The sequence below is a fragment of the Simochromis diagramma genome, unplaced genomic scaffold (assembly GCF_900408965.1).
Source record: "Simochromis diagramma unplaced genomic scaffold, fSimDia1.1 OVJJ01000355.1, whole genome shotgun sequence".
NCBI classification, from domain to species: domain Eukaryota; kingdom Metazoa; phylum Chordata; class Actinopteri; order Cichliformes; family Cichlidae; genus Simochromis; species Simochromis diagramma.
Window position 1 is genome coordinate 1,136,359 of NW_024387174.1, and position 10,447 is coordinate 1,146,805.

The following is a 10,447-nucleotide window of genomic DNA, read 5'->3' on the forward strand; positions in this document are numbered from 1 at the left end:
TGAAACCATGACTCTCCTCCACAGAGTCCAGACCACATTCACTCAGCCGCTCTATGCTGGACTTTGGCTTTGTTATTCTTATGGGGACATTGCTGAGTTTGTTAAACTGAAATAGACTGAATCCTTTCATACTGTTGTGGGATTAAAGCAGTATTTTAGTTTCCATTTCTTTTTTTATTTCCATCATTATTGTGGCATTCTGCAATGCACAGAAATCAGTTACACATTACAGGTGGTACCTTGACATGTTCTAAATGTTCTCTTGATGTTTTTGAGGTCTTGTTAGATTGAGCTCTTTACTGTGTCTGTTTAGCCATAAAAACAATCACTTCTTGTGACTCCTGTGAACAAACTGACACGGTGTGGTTTTACAAATGTCTCTTTGCTGATGTTGCTGAAGATGCTGAAAGCTCAGTGAAGTTTTTTTTAAAATGTTTTTCTGAAGGTTACTTTTAAAATTGATGCACAACACAAGAGGGCACCTTCATCCTGCTAACAGGGATGTAGAGGAGGTTAAAACACCTCAGCTCAGTTTGTCCACATTTTTTAGATTCTGACATGTTTTTAGCCTGATAAAACCCTTTATGAGTCGATTGTATTGCAAATCATGGTAAAAAGAATCAAATTGTCATTACCTAATTAATTTGGAGCTGTATCATGTAATATTATAGAAACATTTCCTTCAAAAACAGAATATTTACTAACTGACCTTTTTCCATGGGCTCATGTCTTCCTCATCTTACTGCCACGTTGAAACCACAAACTCCAGAAGATGTACAACAAATTGTGCATCTTCACCACACAGCTTTCTACTGTTTACTTTCATACCCACTAAATAAGAACCAAAAATATAATATAATCAATATGAAAGTATGAATTTTTATGTACCCCTTAAAAGAAAAGAAATCTTATTTGCTTGTTTCTTCTTGGTCATAATCCTGGATCCTGAAAGGTTTTGAGTTTTTGGACTTCTAGTGTATCCCTGTTCACTGTACCCTCTGCTAAACACCCCTCCCAAGAGGTTTTGGCCTCTAGTCAAAGGAACATTGTAATAAAGCATATTTCACCCAGTGGGGGTTTAATTTATTCAAGCATAAAATAAATGTCTGTATGCCAAATGCTCAGGAAGAACAAGGAAGTCCACAACCCCAAGCGAGGTAACACAGAATCATTGCCATTTCTATAGCCAGACCAATCCTGCATCATCTCCCAAAAGCCTGTTCTGAGCAAAAACCCTGTATGTTATTGAGGCTGACTTCACACAAGGAGGACCTTTCCTTAAGATTAGTGAGCAAACTAGACACAGTACCTATAAACCTTTAAAAGAGAAGAAGATGAACCTTGTGGCTCACAACTAACCTGAAATTGAGTATGTGGTTTCCTTCCCTTTTTATAGTGAGACGGAGAGGAGCGGAGAGAGAGGGAAATCAGCTGGGACCGACAGCTGTCAGACTGGTGATAAAGACCTGTGTGTGTGTGTACCTGTGTATAGTGCATTTCACAGAGTATCATCCTACTTTTCCCTTCTGACTCTTCTATGGTCATCCATTTGCATTTGTACATGACATCAGAAGAGACACCAACACAGACTGAAAACACTGCATCATTAACTCATAATTTATATTTTACAAATATATAAAATAAAGACAGTGTTGAAAAAAGAAAAAAACTAAATGACTAAGACGGATTCTGTTGTACTGGATTAACTTTCAAGATAAGCCCACGATTCCAGATGTTCTGCAAAACCTTTTTGCACAAAATTGCATTTACCTTATTTTACTGAGACAGTGTGCAAAGATGAGATCAACAGCAATGAGCTGTGGGCTGAAACACAACACAGATGTATAACATTGTTAATAAAGTTAATTTGTCTGAAATAAATTGATGACATTTATATGTCCTAGGGCCCATTCAGATGAACATCAAGATTCTCCTCAATTATTTAACTGTTTTTAATATTATTTAACAGAATTCTACTTGTACAAACACAGAAGGGCATTCAATAACAAGAAACCCAAAACTGGATCATCCATTAACTCAAGTTAAGGTAAATATGGTGGTTGTGAATTTAATGTACACTCGGCCTAGTGTGGAAAAGCTGGAGTGCTGGGCTGCAGCTTGTCAGTCTGGTAACTCAAACAGGCTCTTTTCCACACTGTTCTTATTTATAAAGTGCATTACAAATCCGAACACGACTACTAACAGGTGGATATTTGTGTTTTAATGCAAATAGCCAAACAACATAGAGCCACTTACTCCTAAAGAGAGAGACAGTGAAAGTGAACAGTATATCCTTGGTTTCTTAACATAACACTCATTGTTGCAGACAGGTGTGGCCCAAAAAGTGATCCCTTAGACTGATTTTTAGTTTTAGTGTTATTCATTTTCCTCTGAGTTATCCATTCTGCCACTAGTCAGCTAACATAAACTAATCTAAGTCTATTAGCTGCAACTAACAAACCATCAACATGACATTGGATGATGTTCCATACTGACAGAATATGGCACTAAATATGTTTTTAAAACTTTGAGCACTTATTTCTTAATTCCAGCTTCACAGACAGCATTATATCTATATCTGTTTTTGAGATCAGGGCTCAAAGGTTTAAATTAGCATTTTTATGTGTAGTGTTTCATGTCTTCTATAAGTAAAATAAATAAATAAATAAAACCTTGTGCAGATCATAATTCAGAACTCATCAGATTTTTACATTTTCTTTAACATCAAGTAATATAGTAGAATCTTCCTTTAAATGTATGGCTATATTTCAAATCAAACTTTTAACAGCTTAATCAAGATGATTTTACGACCAAAATAACAATCGACTGTCTGACAAAACTGGGACTTAACATCTGACATAACATCAGATGTACTTACTATGGATCAGCTAATAATCTAATTTGTTGGGACTAAAGTCTTCCTCATTCCTGGTTCTCTTTGTTTGACGAAGTCTATGTGTTGTATTATCTTGATTAACATGTTCAACTCTAGATTTGATGCTTCTTGGTAGTGAATAACGTCCACAACCCAGTCTTTCTCCCTTTTCAGTAAAATCTGCAAATGTTTGAGGGTATCTGTTTACAATGATCTTAGCAACCTCTTCACAAGATGCACGTTTAGGGTTTCTGCAGTTAACTTGCATGGCCTCCACAACAATTCTAACCATACTTCTCCTGTCCTCTGGATGACCTCTGTCTCCTCTTGTGATTGCATGCGACAGTTGGAGTGGAAATCTTTCCCAAGCTCCAGAGTAATGGTGTCATTCAAATTCTTTGGTCTGCCATCTAAAAAAAAGAGAGAGAGATCATTGGAAAAGCAACTTTATATGGCTATTTCAACAAATATGTCCTCACTAAAAGATGAACCCTGCAATTAGGATTGAGTACTAACAGAAAGGCAGTTTTGGGGACCTTGTCTGAAGATGAAAATCAATCCCAGGACTGCAAAAGAAATACAAACTCAAGGTCTTGCATTGAAAAGTTGAAAAATACATCGTAAAATACAGTATATTTTACAGTTTGTCACAATTTCCAACCTTAGTCCTACCATTACCAACGAAAGGTTAATGGTGTTAGATTCAGTGTCTACTTTTGCTTCGTGCATTGCACAGCTTCAAAGATCCTGAAATTCCTCTATGATGCTCTGTATAGTGCTGGTTGGCAAGAGCATTTTAGCCTGCATTTTTAAATGACACAAAGTCAACTGTCTTCTAATAGATTGTGTCCTGTCCTTGTATTATGGCAAATCCCCCAATTTCTTGTTTCTTTGACTGCTGAACTGTCTACTTATGTTTTTGAGAAATATGGCTGGAAAATGATGTTCGGACACTGAAGTATTTAGAGCAACCTTCAAATGGACATAATACTTCCCCCCCATGCTTGATATGAAATCTGAGAGGGGCACAAAGAGCTGTGAAGTTTTGTGCAGCATACCTACATCCAGGAACTTGACAGCTGAGGTCACCAGTGAACTTATAAAACTCCTCCTCAGTGGTCTCCCTTCTTGTCCTGTGATTCCTAGGCATATGTGAATGAAGGCAGAAAATGTTCTGAAAGTGGCAGGGCAGTTCTCAGTTCCACAAGAAAGCCTATAGTTAGCTACATGTTTGTGGCTTTTAACATGCAAACTGAACAATATAAATTTCCGTGCACTGAAGCCACAAAATTTAGAAATACACACAGTTGCAAAAAGTTCAGTGACCAATTACCTTTCCTAAATGACATATGCAATGCAAAAAATAAGAGTATTGTCAATAGGGACCAATTCCCAGTTTTTACATGATCAGAATTATTCACAAAAGGCTTCAATAAACAGAAAATGTGTGTCGACAAGAGAGCAGTGCACAAAAATGAAAAGATATTTGAGCTTGACGCTTTAATGGGTTTAACATGACTTAGTCAGCACTCCGCACCGTACAGGTAGTACAAGCACACCTGAAAACACTGACCAGCTAACAGCTTTAAGCATTTGGGCGCAACCTCGGTAGTTCACCGATTCACCTGTTGCAAAAGTTTTCTATCAAGTCTCATAAATCCATCGGCAACTATTACCTAACTAGTCTTTTGAGTCTCCACATTCATAGATATTGACATTTTGTCTTAGCATTTGAATTAAAATATCCTGGTAAGGTAGCTTAAATTCAAAACAAACAGTAATAAGAACGCATTTCAGACTTCTCTCGAATAAGTGAAAAAAACACTTACCTTCAGACTGATTAGCTGGTGTCAATCCAACTTTAATGTGTTCCATGTCAGTCTGTTTTAGGGAAAAAGTGTTAAGTGGTTTCATTTAATTTTGAAATACTCCCGCATGGATGAGCAATTTGGAGTCTAGCAGAGTTATCACGAACATCATATGATCTTCAGATATAATCCAATCAACCTTGCATTTAACCCGATTGAACATCCAGTTACCTCAGACTACTTCTAAGTTGCACATGTTAACGGTCTCATCATCACTCTGTGCTGCAGCGAACTGGATCTGTGGCACAGAATAGTTGATGGCCATGTTGTTCTCCTGCTTTGCAGCTTTGTTTGAGTCTGAATTGCGGCTTAAACGTGCAAAACTAAGAAAAGTGGATCAATATTTTCTTCTTGTTGTTATTTAATGGTGGTTGGCAACCAGCAAAAGGAGCATTAACAACCTCGAGCAATATTTTGTATCCCCATTGTTGTTTAGAAAGTGAATACCCGACGTGTGCGTCATACGTCACGTTGTATGTAAGAAGAAGGTGTGGTGTCGGCTATCGCACCAGTCACATCAAAAAGCTTTAAAAACGTAACAATTGCTTTAAAAACACAACCCAACGCGCTAAACTGTTATAATGTGTTACATTGTCACATATATCCAGGACATCTCTTCTGAACCAAAACGAAGTGGTGCTACAAAGGAATTATTTCTTTAGGAGAGTGCATTTAATAGCAGTCTGGCCTGCCACAAACTGCACCTCTAAAAATATAGTTTCTGCTTGTCCCAGAATTTATTAATTTTGAGAGTGAATTGTAGGACTGATGCTGGTTAGTGGTGTAGGTTTCATGGATGTGACACCTTAACTTGTGTAAAATGACGACCAGAGCATATTATTAGGTTAGTTCACTGTAGTTAGGCAGAGGTGTCTTAAAAAGTACCACCTTATACAAGACAAATGAAGGTCCAGTATAAGAAAGAATAAGAAGAGAAAAAAGGAACACCCTGCTAAATGAAGTCATTTTTAACATTACTCTAAATGTAGCCATTAGTTTTGTTGCTGACCATACAAAAAATAAATATACTTCAATTATATTTCCCAAGTATACCTCACCTAGTACGTATACTAATAATGCTTCTTGGGACTATATTGGCCCCTGTTTTAGTACAGGGCGAGGCTCAACCATTGCACTGCGGTTGTGCTGACCCCTGTGAATTCCCCAAATGCGGGAATCTCAACTGCATAATTTGTGGTAGTGGGGGACTGCGTTCGCGCTCTCCCCTCACTCTTGTGTCCAGCAGCAAAGATTTATGTGTCTGCTCTTCTCTTGGTGTGGCCTTTGAACTGGGACAAAATGCGATGGCGTGCTCACGTCACTGGATTCAGGCATTATGCGTGTTAGGCACCATCAGCCAGAGTGCTGCATGTGGAAAGGGGACCCCTGTCTCCCACGCTGGCAACTCATACTTACCTGGCAGGGGAGATACCATGATCACGAAGGTGGTTCACCCAGGGCGAGGCTCAACCATTGCACTGCGGTTGTGCTGACCCCTGTGAATTCCCCAAATGCGGGAATCTCAACTGCATAATTTGTGGTAGTGGGGGACTGCGTTCGCGCTCTCCCCTCACTCTTGTGTCCAAAAGCAAAGATGCATGGCTGTATCCCAATTCAGGGTCTGCAGCCTTTAAGGCCGATTACATCACCGTGAGGCGACAAAGGCTGTCCCAATTCGAAGGCTGCTAGAAATGCGGCCCTCAAATGCATCCTTCATTTCCCTGAATTTGAAGGACGTGGCGATGTAGACTTCGTGGCCCAACATATCCCAGAATGCATAGCGCCGCGGTGGGTGTGGATAATTTTGCCGAAAAAAAACGGCGGACGAGGGGCAGCCGAAGAGTAAACTTTAAGTAAGTACTGAATATTATGTCACTTATTTATGTGCAAATGTTTAATAACGAAGAACATGAAAACATTACTGTTGGCCACATGTCGGCAAAGTTATGTGACATTAGTGACGTTTGTACTAACTTGGTTTTAAAGCCTTTACTTTAAAAAGAATACGCCGTTCAATAGCTGACCTTAATCTTACAGAGAATGATCAAAGCTCATGTAGAAACAAACAAACAAATGAACAAAAGATTTTCTCCTTCAATTCCTTCAAACAATGCTGTATGTAGCATTTCCAGCTGTTAGTATCATGGTTGCTAGGCAACCTGGGCATCGCAACGGAGGCTAAACCGTCACATTTCACAAGCCTCGCACTTCCGGCCTTAGCGGTCTTTAAGTACGCGGCCCTTGAGGATCGTTGAGGCTGCGTACTTTAAGGCTGCAGACCCTGAATTGGGATACAGCCGATGTGTCTGCTCTTCTCTCGGTGTGCCCTTTGAACTGGCACAAAATGTGTGTTAGGCACCATCAGCCAGAGTGCTGGATGTGGAAAGGGGACCCCTGTCTCCCACGCTGGCAACTCATACTTACCTGGCAGGGGAGATACCATGATCACGAAGGTGGTTCACCCAGGGCGAGGCTCAACCATTGCACTGCGGTTGTGCTGACCCCTGTGAATTCCCCAAATGCGGGAATCTCAACTGCATAATTTGTGGTAGTGGGGGACTGCGTTCGCGCTCTCCCCTCACTCTTGTGTCCAAAAGCAAAGATCCATGGCTGTATCCCAATTCAGGGTCTGCAGCCTTTAAGGCCGATTACGTCACCGTGAGGCGACAAAGGCTGTCCCAATTCGAAGGCTGCTAGAAATGCGGCCCTCAAATGCGTCCTTCATTTCCCTGAATTTGAAGGACGTGGCGATGTAGACTTCGCGGCCCAACATATCCCAGAATGCATAGCGCCGCGGTGGGTGTGGATAATTTTGCTGAAAAAAAACGGCGGACGAGGGGCAGCCGAACAGTAAACTTTAAGTAAGTACTGAATATTATGTCACTTATTTATGTGCAAATGTTTAATAACGAAGAACATGAAAACATTACTGTTGGCCACATGTCGGCAAAGTTATGTGACATTAGTGACGTTTGTACTAACTTGGTTTTAAAGCCTTTACTTTAAAAAAAATCGCCGTTCAATAACTGACCTTAATCTTACAGAGAATGATCAAAGCTCATGTAGAAACAAACAAACAAATGAACAAAAGATTTTCTCCTTCAATTCCTTCAAACAATGCTGTATGTAGCGTTTCCAGCTGTTAGTATCATGGTTGCTAGGCAACCTGGGCATCGCAACGGAGGCTAGACCGTCACATTTCACAAGCCTCGCACTTCCGGCCTTAGCGGTCTTTAAGTACGCGGCCCTTGAGGATCGTTGAGGCTGCGTACTTTAAGGGTGCAGACCCTGAATTGGGATACAGCCGATGTGTCTGCTCTTCTCTCGGTGTGCCCTTTGAACTGGCACAAAATGTGTGTTAGGCACCATCAGCCAGAGTGCTGGATGTGGAAAGGGGACCCCTGTCTCCCACGCTGGCAACTCATACTTACCTGGCAGGGGAGATACCATGATCACGAAGGTGGTTCACCCAGGGCGAGGCTCAACCATTGCACTGCGGTTGTGCTGACCCCTGTGAATTCCCCAAATGCGGGAATCTCAACTGCATAATTTGTGGTAGTGGGGGACTGCGTTCGCGCTCTCCCCTCACTCTTGTGTCCAAAAGCAAAGATCCATGGCTGTATCCCAATTCAGGGTCTGCAGCCTTTAAGGCCGATTACGTCACCGTGAGGCGACAAAGGCTGTCCCAATTCGAAGGCTGCTAGAAATGCGGCCCTCAAATGCGTCCTTCATTTCCCTGAATTTGAAGGACGTGGCGATGTAGACTTCGCGGCCCAACATATCCCAGAATGCATAGCGCCGCGGTGGGTGTGGATAATTTTGCTGAAAAAAAAACGGCGGACGAGGGGCAGCCGAACAGTAAACTTTAAGTAAGTACTGAATATTATGTCACTTATTTATGTGCAAATGTTTAATAACGAAGAACATGAAAACATTACTGTTGGCCACATGTCGGCAAAGTTATGTGACATTAGTGACGTTTGTACTAACTTGGTTTTAAAGCCTTTACTTTAAAAAAAATCGCCGTTCAATAACTGACCTTAATCTTACAGAGAATGATCAAAGCTCATGTAGAAACAAACAAACAAATGAACAAAAGATTTTCTCCTTCAATTCCTTCAAACAATGCTGTATGTAGCGTTTCCAGCTGTTAGTATCATGGTTGCTAGGCAACCTGGGCATCGCAACGGAGGCTAAACCGTCACATTTCACAAGCCTCGCACTTCCGGCCTTAGCGGTCTTTAAGTACGCGGCCCTTGAGGATCGTTGAGGCTGCGTACTTTAAGGGTGCAGACCCTGAATTGGGATACAGCCGATGTGTCTGCTCTTCTCTCGGTGTGCCCTTTGAACTGGCACAAAATGTGTGTTAGGCACCATCAGCCAGAGTGCTGGATGTGGAAAGGGGACCCCTGTCTCCCACGCTGGCAACTCATACTTACCTGGCAGGGGAGATACCATGATCACGAAGGTGGTTCACCCAGGGCGAGGCTCAACCATTGCACTGCGGTTGTGCTGACCCCTGTGAATTCCCCAAATGCGGGAATCTCAACTGCATAATTTGTGGTAGTGGGGGACTGCGTTCGCGCTCTCCCCTCACTCTTGTGTCCAAAAGCAAAGATCCATGGCTGTATCCCAATTCAGGGTCTGCAGCCTTTAAGGCCGATTACGTCACCGTGAGGCGACAAAGGCTGTCCCAATTCGAAGGCTGCTAGAAATGCGGCCCTCAAATGCGTCCTTCATTTCCCTGAATTTGAAGGACGTGGCGATGTAGACTTCGCGGCCCAACATATCCCAGAATGCATAGCGCCGCGGTGGGTGTGGATAATTTTGCCGAAAAAAAACGGCGGACGAGGGGCAGCCGAAGAGTAAACTTTAAGTAAGTACTGAATATTATGTCACTTATTTATGTGCAAATGTTTAATAACGAAGAACATGAAAACATTACTGTTGGCCACATGTCGGCAAAGTTATGTGACATTAGTGACGTTTGTACTAACTTGGTTTTAAAGCCTTTACTTTAAAAAAAATACGCCGTTCAATAGCTGACCTTAATCTTACAGAGAATGATCAAAGCTCATGTAGAAACAAACAAACAAATGAACAAAAGATTTTCTCCTTCAATTCCTTCAAACAATGCTGTATGTAGCGTTTCCAGCTGTTAGTATCATGGTTGCTAGGCAACCTGGGCATCGCAACGGAGGCTAGACCGTCACATTTCACAAGCCTCGCACTTCCGGCCTTAGCGGTCTTTAAGTACGCGGCCCTTGAGGATCGTTGAGGCTGCGTACTTTAAGGCTGCAGACCCTGAATTGGGATACAGCCGATGTGTCTGCTCTTCTCTCGGTGTGCCCTTTGAACTGGCACAAAATGTGTGTTAGGCACCATCAGCCAGAGTGCTGGATGTGGAAAGGGGACCCCTGTCTCCCACGCTGGCAACTCATACTTACCTGGCAGGGGAGATACCATGATCACGAAGGTGGTTCACCCAGGGCGAGGCTCAACCATTGCACTGCGGTTGTGCTGACCCCTGTGAATTCCCCAAATGCGGGAATCTCAACTGCATAATTTGTGGTAGTGGGGGACTGCGTTCGCGCTCTCCCCTCACTCTTGTGTCCAAAAGCAAAGATCCATGGCTGTATCCCAATTCAGGGTCTGCAGCCTTAAAGGCCGCATTTTAAGACCAATTACGTCACCGTGAGGCGAC

The 10,447-nt window shown here is 42.1% G+C and overlaps 1 long non-coding RNA gene, 5 other non-coding genes and 1 pseudogene across 6 annotated transcripts; 6 read left to right on the forward strand and 1 right to left on the reverse strand.

The window, feature by feature from the left end:
* Positions 1–2,909: 2,909 nt before the first annotated feature.
* LOC120744859 lies at positions 2,910–5,244 on the reverse strand. Its single transcript, XR_005698470.1, has 4 exons — positions 4,915–5,244; positions 4,705–4,734; positions 3,938–4,017; positions 2,910–3,285 (listed from the first exon to the last, which is right to left on the reverse strand). It is a non-coding gene; the product is annotated as an uncharacterized LOC120744859 (long non-coding RNA).
* A 548-nt stretch (positions 5,245–5,792) lies between these two features.
* LOC120744920 lies at positions 5,793–5,972 on the forward strand (annotated as a pseudogene).
* A 179-nt stretch (positions 5,973–6,151) lies between these two features.
* Positions 6,152–6,315, forward strand: LOC120744913. The gene has a single exon (XR_005698489.1). It is a non-coding gene; the product is annotated as a U1 spliceosomal RNA (small nuclear RNA).
* An 844-nt stretch (positions 6,316–7,159) lies between these two features.
* LOC120744922 lies at positions 7,160–7,323 on the forward strand. The gene has a single exon (XR_005698496.1). It is a non-coding gene; the product is annotated as a U1 spliceosomal RNA (small nuclear RNA).
* Positions 7,324–8,166: 843 nt separating this feature from the next.
* LOC120744923 lies at positions 8,167–8,330 on the forward strand. Its single transcript, XR_005698497.1, has one exon. It is a non-coding gene; the product is annotated as a U1 spliceosomal RNA (small nuclear RNA).
* Positions 8,331–9,174: 844 nt separating this feature from the next.
* LOC120744924 lies at positions 9,175–9,338 on the forward strand. Its single transcript, XR_005698498.1, has one exon. It is a non-coding gene; the product is annotated as a U1 spliceosomal RNA (small nuclear RNA).
* Positions 9,339–10,182: 844 nt separating this feature from the next.
* LOC120744925 lies at positions 10,183–10,346 on the forward strand. Its single transcript, XR_005698499.1, has one exon. It is a non-coding gene; the product is annotated as a U1 spliceosomal RNA (small nuclear RNA).
* Positions 10,347–10,447: the final 101 nt, after the last annotated feature.